The sequence below is a fragment of the Equus asinus genome, chromosome 6 (genome assembly GCF_041296235.1).
Source record: "Equus asinus isolate D_3611 breed Donkey chromosome 6, EquAss-T2T_v2, whole genome shotgun sequence".
NCBI lineage: Eukaryota > Metazoa > Chordata > Mammalia > Perissodactyla > Equidae > Equus > Equus asinus.
In genome coordinates, this window is record NC_091795.1 from 85,422,548 (window position 1) to 85,439,637 (window position 17,090).

Genomic DNA, 17,090 nt, shown 5'->3' on the forward strand with positions numbered 1-17,090 from the left:
AAGAACAACAAAATTAAAACAAGGAAAGTAGAAGAAAAGAATTAATAAAAATAAAAGCAAAAATAAATAAATTAGAAAATGTTGAAATTGTTAAAACACATTCTTTGAAAATACATAAACCTTTAGAAACTGTAATCAAGAATAGTGTACATCAGGAATTTTAAAAGGAATATAACTGATGATATGGAAAAAAATAAAATCTGAATAAAAAGGATGAATTTGTAAGAAATAGAAATTACCAAAATGGATTCAAGAAAATGTGGAGAACTGAGTAGATCAATAACCATAGAGAAAATTAGAACTATAGTAACAAATGTGTCCCTCCAAAAGGCACCAGGTCCTGATGACTCGTGGTATATAAGTTACTCGAGACCAAAGAAAAAGCTGAAAAGCTTCTCAATTTGTACCTAACATAAACTCAGTGACAAAAGTGGACAAATATAGAATTTTAAAAAACTGTAAAGCAATAAAGCATTTGGAGAAATTTACACAAATTATAAACAAAGTCAAGTCCAGCATTGCATTAAAAGAATACCATATCATGGTCTTATTTAAATGTAGTTCTATTTTAAGGAATCTATTAATGTAATAATTATAATTTATTACATTGAGAGATTTAAAGAGATCTCTATGATACCCTTGATCCATGTCAAAAATTCCTCACAAAATTTAGCACCCATTCCTAGTGAAAACAACAAGAAAGACTCTCAGTAAGTTAGGAATGGAAGAAAATTTCCCTAACTTGATACGGCATATCTACCAGAAACCTAAATCTCCTATCTCAGTTGGGGCAAATATCAAAGAAGCTTATTTCTCACTCAAGTATTAGTCCAAGGCGAGTGTTTCTGGTCGGCAGGCAGCTTTCCTACAGTCCGTCTTTCAAGTATTCAAAATCCTTGCATCTCATGGTCCCATCTCCTAGAACCTCATCATCTACATCCAGCCTTCAAAAAGGAGGATGAAGGAGCACAAATGAGAGCTTTTTATGGGCCTGACGTGGACATTGTTCTCATTGCTCTGGGGAGAACATGTTCACATGGCTATACCTAACAGTGAGGAGGCAGAGAGATGGACTCCCGTTACGTGTCCAAGGGGAAAATTGGAGAATTGGTTCAGTGGACAATTAGTGCTCTCTGCCACAGTTAGCTTCTCTGGGATATCCATGTATTCCCTTCTTCACATTCATCTCCTCCCCAAAAGAGAAGACCCAAAATCCCATGCAGTTAACACATTCATCTCAAAGATTAAGAACTCTGAGAGCTGTACTGTCCAATCCATTAAATTCTGATGAGTTTTTTTATGGTTTGATGACCTAGACATTAAAAAATGTTAACTGCTCCTGTACACCCACCCATCCAAAACAAGTTAGTGGAGCAGGGAAGGACAACGGCAATGCAAACTTACATTTGGAAAATGGAGAATGGACACACACCAAATCTCACACCACACATAAAATTAAAATCCTGATGGATCCATATCTAAACATGAACTAACTAATCAGAAAAGACCGAACCATGAAATATTAGAAGGCACTATAGGAAAATAGGTTTTAATTATGGATTAGGAAGGCCTCCTGAGCATGATACAATATCCAGAAATCTTAAAGTAAAAAATGAACAGATTGGTCCTCATAAAAATGTAAAATTTTGTATCTCAGAAGGAACTGTAAATAAAATTAAAAGACGTAAAAAATATCTACAACATAGGTAACAATTAGTTAATATCTCTAATATAAATAATAAAAAGGGAAACCCACAATAAAAATGCCTTCAAAATGGTAAATTAATTGTACAAAGCAATGTTCCCTCCTTCCCCAATTCCCTCTGTCCTTCCACTCTAAGCCTTAGATTTCTTTTTTAAGTATTGGAATACGTACTTTGTTCTGTGAATTCAAAGAGAAATTTTTGGCTAGTCAAAATTATGAGAAATTTCTAAGAGTCAAAAAGTACACAGCATAAGTTTGAAGAAGGTAATCGCAACCTGGAATTTGTGCTGGAGCCTTTTGGGAAGTACTACCACACAAGATGGGAGCATCACTGAGTTCCTCATGCCTACAGGTGGTAGGAGCCAGGAGCAGAAAGGAGGGATTCGGTGCAAATGGCAGGGAAGTGAGTAGGGATATCCACACTGGTCATGCCATGTGTATCCCACTCTCCTCCTCTCCACCCATTCAGGTCTGTCTGTGGGCAGGAGCTGTGCTGAAGGAGAGTCAGGGCCTAGCAATGCCCAAATGGAATGACTAAGGCCAGGACACTGGCTTTTGAGATATCACCCAGCCTATGTCCCACCTTTTCCTCATTCTCACTGAAAACAGTGGAGAGCACAAACCTCAATAGCTATTTCTACACCACCCCAAAGGCTGGCTGTGGGAATATAATAGGAGTATAATCGGTTCAATAGAGAAGCCAACCCACAAAGATGAGCCTATAGTCAAAAATTACCATCTGGCATGCAGCCACCATGAAAAATAGACAACAACCCAACAGAAGAATTCCAACTATGAGAAACTTAACAGAGTGATAAGAAAAGGACTTTAAAACAAGTTTAGTTAGTGTCTTCAGACATAGGATGACGTTACAATAATGAATCAGGAATGGTCTATTATAAAACAAACCAAGGACAAACCTTGGAAATAAAAAATGTAATTATTGAAATGAAAAATTCAGCAGATGTGAAGTGAAATGGGCACAGCTGAAAAGGAAATTAGATATTTGAAAGACAGCCTAGGAATGCACAAAGGTAAGAAATTCTATAGAGGTAAGAGTTCTATAAATCATGGCATCTATCTAATAGAGAATAGTGAGAATAGAAGGCACATAAAATCTGAAGAAATAATAGCGTGAAATTTTTTATAGTTGAGGAAACATATAAATCCTCAGATTGAAATGGTCCACCAACTATAGAGTGGGATTTAAATAAATAAATAAACATACAACAAAGACAAAAGGCCCCACATCCATACAAAGGTAATGCAAATTCAGAATATTAAGTGTATAGTCAATATGCTAAAAGCTATAAGGATAGAGAAACTGCTAAAGCTTCCAGAGAGGGTGAGAAAGACTATTCAAAGTAATTCTAATCAGATTTGGCATTAGATGTTTCATCAATGATGCTGGATGAAAATAGACATTGGAGCAATTTCTTTAGTTTGCTGAAGGTAAAGAAGTTCAAATCTAAATTCCTACATTCAACCTTAATATCATTGAATTGTGAGGATGAAATAAGATTTTTTTCAAAAATCCAAGAATTCAGAGTTTTAATAAGCCAATAGATCCTCTCCAAAATCTGAAAAAACTGCTAGAGAATATACAAAGAGAATGAATTCAGGACTTAACAAGGAGCTGCAATAGTTAGCAAAAAAATAATGAAACTGTTTTTTCTATGAGATATGATTATAAAGTTATTTTTTAGAAATAATCTGGTGCCAAAATTTCAGATTATGTCAACATGGGATGTGGAATATGGAAGCAGGGTGCTGATGAAGGTCTTAGGAAAATGAAAGCATTATAAGATTCATCAAAGAAATCAATGGATAGTGAATAACTTCGGATACTGTTAGAAAAATATAAATTTAACCACTTACAATAAAAATTTAAGTGTAACCACCAGAGGAATAAAAACAGAATGTGTACAGCTTTCAAACCAATAAATGAAAAGAGGAACAAAGAAAATTCCATTAATCCATCAAAAGGCTGAGAAGGGGAAACAAGAGCATGAGAGAAAGGATGGTAAACTGAAAACACAAAATACGATGATAGGAATAAGTCTAAATTTATCAAAAATAACAATAAATATGAATTAGATAAGTTTGTTTCATAAAGGACAAAATAGGTTGGATTTTTAAGAATCCAGCTATGTGCAGCTCACTAGAGAAAGCCAAAACTGTGATAACTCAAAGTTCGAAAGCATTCCTAGCAAGTACCAATGGAAAGTTGGCAACAGCACCATCAATATCAGGCAAAATAGCATTGAAAGTCAAAAACATTAAAAGTATCAAAAAAGGACATTTCACATTGTTAAATAATTCACCAAGCAGAAATAATAATCATCAACTTAAATGCTCCTAATAACATTTTGAAATACATGAAAAATTGATAAAAATCGCAAAGGGAAATTAATGAATCCACATCATTAGTCTCCCACTATGATGTACTGTGAGTAAAAATATAGAGTACTTAAATAATATAATTAGCGGGGCTGGCCCCGTGGCCGAGTGGTTAAGTTCGCGCGCTCTGCTGCAGGCGGCCCAGTGTTTCGTTGGTTCGAATCCTGGGCGCGGACATGGCACTGCTCGTCAGACCACGCTGAGGCAGCGTCCCACATGCCACAACTAGAAGAACCCACAACGAAGAATACACAACTATGTACCAGGGGGCTTTGGGGAGAAAAAGGAAAAAATAAAATCTTTAAAAAAAAAATAAAAAAAAATAATAATATAATTAGCTAGCTTATGCTAGTAGACATACATAGAACTCACCCAATAGACAACACACAATTTGTTCATTTACTCAGACAACATTTACAAAAATTGCCCCTATAGAAGGTGAAAGATTTTACAAAAAATTAAAAAAACATGTATATATAGACCACTTAATGGATCACAGTATATTAAAATTAAATTTTTTGAAAAAGTTGAATCCAGGCATCTAGACAGTTTTAAGTCACTTCTAAATAATTCATTGCTTGCAGAGAATGTCAAAATTGAAGTTTCAAATTATTTAGAAATGAATGAAAATGAAAGCACTCCATATTCCATATCAGAACCTATATATTTTGTTCATGGAGAGATATACATCATTCCGAATGTGTTGCACATTAACCTAAGAAGCTAGGCAATAACCCAAATAAGCCCGTAGAAAGTGGAAGGAAGAAACAGGAATGATTAAAGCAGAAATAGATGAAATAGCAAGCAACTCCATTTCCTCTGCCTTCTGTCTCATTTCTTCTCTCTCTTGTGGCAAAACTCTTCACAATAATTGAACATTCTGTCTCCGGTTGTTCTCTATTTTTTTTTAAACCCTTCCAGTCAGACTTCCATCTTCTATAGTCCACCAAAACTTATCTTGTTAAGGCCACCACTTGTATATTTCAACTTTAATTTTATTTGACCCATCAGTGGGTTGATCATGCAAATTATTTTGCAATCTAGGACACTTTTGAGAGTAAAAAGGAGTGCTGTTAATTATTACACCTGAAAATAGGCATAAATCAGGTCATATGGTCACCTCACCAGTCAGCAGTATTTAAACCCCAAATCAGTGCCTGGCATAGAGTGCATAATAAACATTTATTTAATGGATGGAGTTTATCTATCCCAAATAATCCCTCCCTATTGTTCTTTCTGTTGTTAATTGAATAAAATAAAACCATTGGCAAAATTAATCAAGGCAAAAAGAGAGGCCAGAAAAAGACATTAGGAATGAGTGAAAGGTCATAAGTAAACATATGTGAAAGATAAAGGAAAGTTATAAGAGAATACTGTAACAACCACTTGAAAACTGGATGAAATGGATGCATTTCCCACAATATAAATGACTACAGTTGATCTAAGATAGAGTAGAAAATCTGAATACATCAATCACTGTTAAAAAAAAATGAAAAAAGTATTTCTCAGCTGTGCTGTGGGGAGTTAAGAAAGTGACATGGATGCCTGCCTGGGCCAGTATAACAAGGCACTAAGAAATCCCTTAGGGGAAAGTGGATTCCAAGGATGAGAGTCGGGACTCTGTGCTCCAGCTGCCCCACCCATGTGGAGATTTGCCAACCTTGTAGGATCTAGATGTTTTTTGAAGTGAGCTGATGTATTCCTTTTCACCAATTTTCCATTCTTACTCAGAAATACTGTCTTCTCTTATTTTGTGGGAAAATAGGTTAAGATAATGAAAGGAGACTGAATTAGGAGTTAGGAGACAAATACATCCTCACTTCAACCAGACACATGTTGTGGGGTCCAGGCATTCACTCAGTTTTATAGGGCCTAGAGTTCCTCACCTACAGATGAGAAGGGTACTACAGGCCCATTTATCTTGCAGGTTTGTTTTTGGTTTGTTTTTGAAAATTAAAAGAGAATGAACGTCTGGTAATGAATAAAGCAGGACATAAGTGGGAGATATTAGCTTTAGTTTAAAGGATATGTATTGAACTATAATGAAAAAATATGAAGACACATCAGTTACAATGCATTTGCAACACCTTTTCATCTCCAGGCCTGCAGTGCTCAACCACTTGTGTCCTGCCATTCCAGATGTGCCTTGAGCATGTCCCCTTGTACTTACTTAGGTCCTACACAGAGTCAGTATAGTAGCATCCCCAGCAGTTTGTTCAATGTCTGCTCAGTAAATGATTCTGAAAGAAAGGGAAAAGGTTGGGGATAACTTTAATCATAAGGAAAATACTGAGCTATGTTCATTATCATCTGAGGAGGAGGTCCTCATTATATAAAGATTTCCTTTTAATGACAAAGTGAATAATAATGTTGGCATTAAAAAGAATAACTATACAGAAGGCAGCTATCTAGGATAGCACCATTCAGAAGAACCTACGAGAGTTTAGTATTTGATATACATTTTTGTAAAGCTTGGCAATGACTGGTTTTATTCCAGTATGTCAAATCTTTTTGAAAAAAAACAATAAAGTAATTAAGACGTAAAAATGTTAAGTTTAGTGATAAAGTCCCACCATAAAAGCAAAGTACTATATGAGATACAAAATAGGATAGAGAGAAGGTGGTTCTAATGAAATTTTATCTCTGGGGGCATATATAATCAAACTCCTTTAGTATAAGTGCTTTTTAAAATTGTATTCTTCTGTCTTATTTATTTGTTTGTATTCAGACTATTTTATTCTAAGATTACATATATGGCTGAATAAACTTCTTTGTGTCCGTAGATTTTATACTTTAGTGCAATATTTGTATATAAATGTTTTCATCAAATTACCAAATCAATGACAATTTATGAAACATGAAGAGCTGAATTAATAAATTCATTTGAAGAGAGGAAAAAAGCTTCATTGCTCCTTAGCTTTTAAATATTGAGGTTTATGTTTTCTGAAGTGCTATAAAAATATATTTCTAACATCAAAAATATATAAACATGTGAGAGAATAAAGATAAGTTTATATCAAGAAGTTAGAGAAGATGATTCTTGAAAGATAATTTGAAGCCAAATGGCATAGGGTCTTGAAAACGTTAGCATAAACGGGACCTCAGAGATTATCTGGTGTTTAATTAATCCCTTAATCTTATTTTCAGAGAAATGAGGCCCCAAGAATCCCTCCACTTTCTTATGGACTCTTGCCGGGTGCCCAAACTAGCATTCATAATGAGGAATCTGGCCTATGGACAATGTGTAACCACTAGAGATCTTGAGTTGAATTAAAAGAATAGCACAACCATAATTGCTTTGGGGAAATCCATTTTGGTGATTGAGGATCAATCAGGCTGAGGAGATCCTTAAGGCCAGTTAGGAGTCTCTCATAATCTGTCAGATCTGAGGTAATAAAAGCTAAGACAAAGGTGATAGCCAAGGAAATGTGGGGAAAAGGGACAGAATTGGAAATACAGCTTGGAGTCTCTTGATTTATACTACAGTAGCCTTGCCTCTGCTACTGACTGTGTAGCTTAACTTCCCTCATGTTTCATCATCTGAAAAATGGAGTTGAACTAGATGGTCTCTAACAGCTCTGGCATCTGTGACTGAAATGAACATCCAGAAGTAGAAGGTCAAGTTATAGAGATATAGTACAGATCATATGCCTCTTCCTTTTCATAATTAGGGTTCAGCTGTGAATGCTTGATCCAAGGTAGACTGATCTTTCTTTCTACACAATCTGAGAAACACGGGGACTGGGAATTTTTGGTTGAGTTGCATTGATGGGAGAATGCTAAAGAGAAAGCCTGCGAACTCTTACCACTGAGATCCCAAAGTACCTAAAGACTAATTGTTTAAATTTGTCCTGGAACACATGCAATACCCTACACTCTTCCAGAAAGTTCTTTTTAAGTTAAATAGCCTAACTGGATTGCTCACACATTCAAACAAAAAGATTTTGACTAAACAATGCATAATAGAAATCTCCTGGCTGTCTTTCAGGAACATGTGCCATCAGAGGACTGTTGCCCTCTGCCCACCACACACACACGTAACCCAAAAAGTCTAAAATTACGTTACCAAACTTTAGACTTACTTGTCAGCAAATCACATTTATCCTAATAGTGAAAATTTAAAGCAACTAATCTCCCTCTCTTAACATTCTATATTTTTGAGGAAATATTTTTAGATTTTTAGATTAAGATTATTATTATCATTATTTCTCAAAAAAATACTTTAGAGTTGAAAGCGTTCTATATTGAATGATAAGAGGAAAAATGTCACTGTTATCATTATTGAGCAATTCTCCAGAATGGAGAAAACTTACGTAATAGGAACGACACAGTTTTTATAATCAAATAGACCAGGCTTAGCATCATACTTCCTGATTTCAAAATACATAACAAAGCTATAGCAATCAAAACAGTATGGTATTGGCATAAAAACAGGCACTTGGATCAACAAAACAGAATAGAGAACCCAGAAATAAACTCATGCATATATAGTCAATTTATGACAAAGGAGCCAAGAATATATAATGAGAAAAGAATAGTCTCTTCAATAAGTGGTGATGGGAAAAATGAACAGCTTCATGCAAAAGAATGAAACTGGACCCCTATCTTACACCATACACAAAAATCAGCTTAAAATGGATTGAAGACAAACTTAAGGCCTGAAACTGTAAAACTCCTAGAAGAAAACATAGGGTGTAAGCTCCTTGACATTGATCTTGGCAACGATCTTTTGAATTAGACAACAAAAGCAAAGGCAACAAAAGCAAAAATAAACAAATAGGACTGCGTCAAACTAAAAAGCTTCTATACAACAAAAGAAACATTCAACAAAATGAAAAGGCAACTTACGGAATGGGAGAAAATAGTTACAAACCACATATCTGATAGGGGGTTAATATCCAAAATATATAAGAACTCACACAATAGCAAAAAAAAAAATCGGATTAAAAAATGGGAGGAGAAACTGAATAGATATTTTTGCAAAGAAGACATACAAATTGCCAATAGATACATGAAAAAGTGCTCAGCATCACTAATCATCAGGGAAATACAAATCAAAATCACAATAAAATCACCTCACACCTGTTAGAATGGCTATACTCAAAAAGACGAAAAATAAGCGTTGGCGAGGATATGGGGAAAAGGGAATCCTTGTGTACGGTTGGTGAGAATGTAAATTGGTGCAGCCTCTATGGAAAACAGTATGGAGGTTCCTCAAAAAATTAAAAATAGAACTACCATATGATCCAGCAATCCTGCTCTGAGTATATATCTGAAGGAAATGAAAACAGGATATTGAAGAGATATCTGTACTCTTGTGTTCATTGCAGTGTTATTCACAGTCCCAAGACATGGAAACAACCTAAGTGTCCATCAGCAGATGAATGGATAAAAAGATATGGGATATATGTATACAATGGAATATTATTCAACCATGAGAAAGGAGAAAATCCTGCTGTTTGTGGCAACATGGATAGAACTTGAGGGCATAATGCTAAGTGAAGTAAGTTAGGCAGAGAAAGACAAATATTGCATCGTATCACTTATATGTGGAATCTAAAAAAAAAGTCAAGCTCATAGAAACAGTAAGTAGAAAAGTGTTTGCCAGAGGCTGGGGGGGTGGGGGAAATAGGAAGAGGTTGATAAAAGGGTACAAACTTGCAGCTATAAAATGAATAAGGATCTAATGTATAACATGGTGACTATAGTTGATAACACTGTATTGTATAATTGCAATTTGCTGAGAGTAGAATTTAAATGTTCTCACCAAACACACATATCTTATATATATAACATATTATATATTACATATAAAAATATGTGAAGTGCTGAATGTGTTAATTAACTAGCTGGGAGGAATCCTTTCACAACGTATATGTATATCAAATCATTATGATGTACACTTTAAATATCTTACAACTTTGTCAATTATAACTCAATAAAGCTGAAAGGGAAAAAAAGAGACCAGGTTCAAATACTAGCTCGCCTACTTCCCAGCTGTAACCTTGATATTTGACCTGTGTTCGTGGAGGCTACCATTCAAGAGAGCCTTCAGCATGAGGACATTATCCCACCGCCTCAGGCTGATGCTACTTACTTTCCTTATTGAGAAAACAGTAGGGGAAGGATGAGCCAGGAGGTCCTAGTTCCATCATTCCTTCAGTTGTATTTTTGTTTGTTTTGAGGTCCCTATTTTGTGGGGCTCTGAGTAGCCTAAGTTCCTCACCCAAGAGGCAGACTTCAGTCAAAATTTACAGTGTACTAAGAACACATCACTCAATTCCAAAGCAATTTCAGCTCTCCTAATCTCACCTCTGGGCTCAGGGACCCCTTAGAATAATGTGAGCGATAAACAGGGTAGAACTAGGATGTCCCTCCCTCCAGCTCTCTCCTAAACGTTGCTCTTGATTCCTAAGGCACTATTACCTGTCTGTACTGGTACCAAGCACCCTTCTGTTTCCCCAAGAATCTTCACATAGATGTGTATATGCTGAGATGGAAGCATCGAAGCCAATATTTTACCAATTTCAGAAGCTGTCTCCAATTTCAACCATTAGCTCAAAAAAGGAAGCAACGGTACCTTACAGTGAGACAGATCACGGATTTTAAAAAGGGTTGAAGGTTAGTTATGGAGGTCGTTAAGTGTATGGGGATTGTTAGTGAGAGAATAAATGGTGCAGCTTTTTTGGAGTGGAGGGCAATTTGATATCTACCATCACCATCACCATCTAGCTGTGTGAAGCTGAGCTTTATTTTCCTCCCTGGCAAAATCGAGATATTAATACCTACCTCTTGGTTTTGTTGCAAAGATTAAATGTGACACACTACCTCACACGTACTTAGTACATACTTAATACATATTACCTCCTGTACTTAATACATATTACCTCCCATCTTAGCTCGGGTGGCCATAACACAGTAGTGTAGATGGGGCACTAATCTCATCATGGGGGCCTCACCTTCATGACCTCATCTAACCCTAATTACTTCCAAAAGACTCCACCTCCAAAGACCATCCCATTGGTGGTTAAGGCTTCAACATATGAATTTGCAGAGGACACAAATATTCAGTCCATAGCACTGCCACACATAGAAGCAAAATTTTAAGGAAGGAAAAGATACATGCTCAGACTTTGGTTACTATTGAAACCCATGTTAAGAAATCTATTCCAGGATTTCATGTTTAAGCTAGGATTTCATTTTCAGGTCGGAAAATATATTCCAGGGTTTTCTTTTTAAGCTCTGAGGCAGGAACAGGATCATCCTACCAAGCACATGGCCAGTTTACTATCCCTCTCAGAGGTGTGCAAAGGAGCTGTTTCCTCACACATCCATTTAAGAAACAATAAAGAGTTCGGGAAGGGGTTGGGGGTGAGGGAGTCACAAAGCCAAGTGACCTAAAATTCATCCTAGGCTTTCTTGGCAAACTGTCCAGGAGGTGGAAACACAGAAGGGATCTTTTACACATATGCCTGCATTCTGGTCTGAACTCAGTCACCTAATAATAATCACAATTTTCTATCAGAATGACTTACCTTAATCCCCAAATGCTGACTTTAAACCTTATTATGCTAAGCATAAGAAGCTAGACATAAAAGATTACCTACTGTGTTTCCATTAAGATGAAGTTCTAAAACGGGCAAAACTAATCTATGATGATAGAAATGAGGATTGTGGTTGCCTCAAGAAGGGCAGACATTGAGTGGGAAGGGTCACAAGGGGACTTTCTGGAGTAATGGGAATACTCTATAGCTTGACAGAAGTGAGGGCTTATGCATTTGTCAAAATTCACCAAACTACGTTTAAGATCTGTTCATTTCACTGTAAATAACATCTCAGTTATAAAAAAATGAATATGTGCATTTATATTCTTTCACATCAAATTAAACATAATTATGAAAAATATGTGTGTTTTCCTTGGAAAAATCTGTCAGAGAGCTACATTCATGTCTGTATATAGTCCTCAGTAGCAAGAAAGAATATGGATAGGATAAAAGCCATATGTCCCTCAGGAATTCTCCCTAGATTTCTATACCCATCCCTGAAATAGCGCATCAGAATTATCAGGCTGAGTTTTTCTAATAAGGATGTAGGCCAACTCCCTGCTTTATCCCAAAGATTCTCTTATGATGCTCTCCCACCTTAAGAACCATTGCAGAGTGAGACACTGTTATTAATGGGAGTGTTTTAACCCTCAGGTGTGCTGGGTAAAAGCTGTTGATTCCATGAAGTTGGGTCATTCAGGTATACCAACCTCTGCTTCACTTTATTACTGTCATCTACTGACTTCCCAGGTTCTCCTTCTCATTAACTGACAATTAACTGTCGTTAATTAACTGCTAATTAACATTAACTGTCAATGATAGGACCTGGATCTTTCTTTCTACCCCAGTTACTATCATAATTCTGAGTGATATCAAGGTTCACGTAGATGAGCCATCCAGAAGCACAGACTTGGCCCTCCATAATTCCAGTGGCTTTCACTTCTAGTCTACTTTAGCCAAGTCACACCTAGATTCTTATCACTTGGAACTATACCACATCAGAAATTTTGAACTCCATTATCCCACTATGCGTCTTAACATCTTACCCTTCTACCTCTCTTGTGCCTTCGCTCCTGCTCTACCTATTTTTCAACTGCGGAGAGACCTCCAGTTCGTTCACTCCATCATTTTTTCCCAACCTATGAGGACCCTCCAAGGCTCCCTTGCCAACCCAGTCTGTCATAACATGATTGATTGTCTCAATTATTCTTTAGCAGCATCTTTGACGCTTTTTTGTTAATATACTTTCAGTGCCACAGCACCTGTATAGTAAATCTCCAGTCCATGATTTAACATTACTACTTATGTATCTCTTTATTCTTGTGCACAGGTGACTAAATGCTGCCAGAGAACATCCTACAAATAGACTTGACAACCCATGTTTTGTACTTCAGCTTCCATTTGTCCCTTAGCAATACCTATTAACCCTTTTACTTGCCCTTAGTCGGATTGCTCTCCAGCTGTCTCAACAATTATTCCAAATCCTCGCCCCTCTTCTCAAAACCCCTCCCCTCAGTGAATCACCTGGACTCCTAGGTCATGGAGAAATTGAAATCATCAAGCTACTCTCATCAGCTCCTTGCTTTTAGTCAGCAGTTTTAATGTATACTTTAGCCCACATTCTCATTCATAGCTATACACTTGACTCCTTTTCCAAAGTCTAAGAAGACAAAGTAAACCTTAAGGTATCTCAAAGCCACTGCCTGTGCTTAACTCACTGCCTTCCGAATCTTCTGACAGTTTCTTCATCAGTCATCTTCTTCTGTTTTCTAATATCAAACACTTTCTTCCCACTGGCTCCTTCTCTTCAGCCTATAAAACATGCTTGTGTCAGGCCCATAATAAAAACAAACCCTCTGGACCCCATGACTCATTCTAGCTGTTCATCGTATCATCGCTATATTACTAAGAGTGTACTTTCTTAGTATAACGATGGTTCTAATTGATAAATCTTGACTACATTTTTATCCCAATTTCACTGGACCATAGAGAAGTTTTAACTGACCACCCTAAAACAAGCACCCGAAAATCATAAGCACTTATAAACAAGTTCAGCAAGGTTGCAGGATACGAGGTCAACATGAAAAATCAATTATTTTATTTCTATACAGTAGTGATGAACAATCCAAAAATGAAATTTAGAGAACAATTCCATTTACAATAGCATTCAAGAAAGAAAATATTTGGGAATAAATTTAACAAAAGAAGTGTGATGGTTGTATGCTTAAAATTATAAAACATCATTGAAAGAAAGAAGACCTGAATAAATGGAAAGACATCCCATATTTAAGAATTGAAAGACTTAATATTGCTAAGAGAGAAAAATCCCCCAAATTGATCTAAAGATTTAATACAACGCATTTCAAAATCCCTGCTGGCTTCTTTTCAGAAAATGACAAGCTGATCCTAAAATTCACATGGAAATGCAAAGGAACCAGAATAACCAAAACCACCTTGAAAAAGAATAATGAATTTGGAGGACTCATACTTCCCCATTTTCAAAACTTAATACAAAGCTACTGTAATCAAGACAGTGTAGTGCTGGCATAAGAGTAGACATATAGATCAACTGAGAATAGAATTGAAAGTCCAGAAATGAACTCCCACATTTACAGTCAAATGATTTTTGACAACAGTTGCCAAAAGATTCAATGGCAAAAGAATAGTCTTTTCAACAAATGGTGCTGGTATAACTGCATATCCAAATGCAGGAAATAAAGTTGCAACTTTAGGTTTCAGCCCTGCATGTAAAAAGCTTGGAAGTCCTCACTCCCAATCTTACAAGAAAAAGCTGAACAAACTGAAAATCGATGACTTGTCTGGGATTCATGAGGGAGCTGAGGTTACAGGGCAAAGAGCCATCCCCAAATCTGAACAGATAGAGAATCCAGAGAGTCACTGAGATCTGCGTAGCTGCAGTAGAAGTCACTGGAGCCATGCTTGGGTAGGAAAACTTATGTGGGAATTTTGACAAATTGCCAGAGCTGAGTGTGGATGAGCATGTGCGTGAGAGACTCCTGGAGTCTGTGATTTTTGGAGTCTCTCATGCTTTCGTAGGCTTTATCTCCAGGAGCCCCACCAGATTCTCACAGTGAAGAGCCAAGAAAGATATCCTTGTGGCTCTGAACGCTGGTGGGGAAGAGTTCTTATTTTGAAATAAGTCCAGAGCATCCTCCACCACAAAGCCCTACTCTCCAGGAGAAAGATTTTCCCAGAGCCTTATTCCACTCGGGAGAAGTACACTGCCCTGCCTCCAGCTCCGTCTACCTTTCCTGTCCTGCCTAAGTGGGGAGGGGTCTAAGATAGACTTGTGGAGGTCCTATCCCAGGGATGCAGGCACAATAAAACACTGAGATTTAACCATAACATTATAGAATGCCTCCCCTCCTTGACACCGCATCGCCACACCAACAAGGCTCTGATATAACAGTGGGTTACAGCTGAAGGAGCTGTAAAATGCAAACTCTGCCTAAGGAGGAGTTCTCGGGTAAACCCAAAGACAACAGAGGAGACAAAAACAAAGACACTACAGACATTTGAAGCCTCTGGCACCTACAGCTACAGCAAACATTAAACACAGCTCAACTCATTGCAGACCTGCTTGGCTTCATTTATTTTTTGTTGTTAGTGCCGTTGAGTCAATTCTGACTCGTAGCCACACTGTGTACAGCAGAGTGGAACCCTGCCTGGTCTTCTTTGCGTGATCCTCTTGTCTCCCAGAGCTATATCAGAAAATGCTCCACTCCAATCACAGGGTTTTAATGGCTGATTTTTCAGAAGTGAGTGGCCAGGGCCTTCTTCCTAGTCTCTCTTAGTCTGGAAGCTCCACTGAAACCTGTCCACCATGGGAGATCCTGCTGGTACTCGAAATACCAGTAGCACAGCTTTCAGCGTCACAGCAACACACAGCCACCACAGTATGACAACTGACAGATGGATGGTGTGGTTCTCTAACCAGGAAACAAACCTGGGCCATGGCAGTGAGAACACCAAATCCTAACCACTAGGCCATGAGGGCTAGCTTTAATTTATTTTAGTCATTCATAAATGACTAACCTTATCATAAACTCTTTTACTGGACTTCTGACTGGTTAAATAGCAAAAGACAGCTAACCTCTCTAATACTTTTCACATTATAAAAATGATTGTATTATTGTATCATTTTATCTCTGCCTATCTCATTGCTCCAATTCCAATTGAAATCCTTTAAGAACAAGGACTGCGTTTTACTTTTCTGTACCTTCCATGGATAGCCTAACTCAGGGCTCAGTTAGATTGAGTGAGTGATTGAATGAATGAAGAGTGAATCAGCTTAAGATTGTCTTTCTAATGACAAGGGAGCCTTTGGCGGAACTACTGCAGTCTGGTTGTTACTATTGCTCTGACGGGACTTCCTTGGTCCTGCACATCCTCCTCCAGGGAAGGAGTGTGGTACAGTGGAGAATGGTCTAGAATCAAGAAACCTGGTCTCTAGTCTTGAATCTACCACTACGTAGCTGTGTGGCCTTGGAGAGCTCAACTCTCTGGGCTTTTTACATATCTGTAAAATAAACATTCCTTTCAGGTCTGTCATTCCAGCATTCTGGAAACCATTAGTCCTTATTAAAATGAAGAAGAAAAACTATCAAAATAAAGTTTGGATTTAGCAAATGGAAATTTCTTTTCTTGTATTCTATTAATACCTAGGACTATTGAATGCCTGGTATTTTCAGGCACAGTTTTAAGGGCATCGCCTGTATTAACTTATTTATTCGTATGAGATAAAATGTTTATCCCACTTCCACATTTGAGGCATAGAAAGGTTGTGTAACTTACATAGCTGGTGGCAGAACCAATTTCAGATCCAGGCAGTCTGGCTCCATTAGCTGTTTCTTTCATCTTAATGTTTCTCCCATGCACAAGGGTAGCGCTGCTCTTCTCTTCCGCCTACAGAACCACTGGCCTCTTCCATCAGCATACACTTCGTTTGAAAGATTAAACTCTGGTCTCAAAAATAAAGTGATAATTCAGAAAGATGTTGTGAGACAGCACAGTTTCTGGGAGAGCAAAGAGATATTTGCTAATAACTTTATTTCGGGCAAGGGCCTTTGTTTTATTTGATATTACAGGTCTGGGATTGGGAAATCAATATGTGAAGAGGCTTTTGACCTGACTTTTGGACAGAATGCTGTTCTTTTCCCAAAACCTTATCAAACATGAGGTTGAAAGGTGAGCCCTGCCATTGCAACATCACCTGTTTTCCTCCTATTGAGAGGGTTCCGTTTGATTAATTATTAGGGAAGACTTCCTCTCTCAGTTCTTCCACACAAGTGAGCTGGGTTTAGGAAGCCACCATGACACTGCTTCCTCCCATCCCTTACCTCAGCTCAGAAGTATATCAACTACAAGAAACAGACTGAGAAGGGTAAACAGCCTTTTAAAACTGAGTCAGGAAGAATAAG

At 37.3% G+C, this 17,090-nt stretch overlaps 1 protein-coding gene across 10 annotated transcripts in view; it reads right to left on the reverse strand.

Moving 5' to 3' along the window:
* The window catches only part of TDRD15 (tudor domain containing 15), a 455,155-nt gene extending 438,414 nt beyond the window's left edge, over positions 1-16,741 (reverse strand). For 2 of the 10 annotated variants that reach the window (XR_011504157.1, XR_011504156.1), the window contains exons 1-2: positions 16,465-16,725; positions 6,276-6,345 (exon numbers count right to left, since the gene is read on the reverse strand). The gene's annotated coding sequence lies outside the window, so the exon portion shown is untranslated. Of the gene's footprint in view, positions 1-6,275; positions 6,346-16,464 lie in introns of all 10 variants that reach the window. The other 8 variants (XR_011504158.1, XR_011504159.1, XR_011504162.1 and 5 more) reach the window with 7 other exon arrangements.
* Positions 16,742-17,090: the final 349 nt, after the last annotated feature.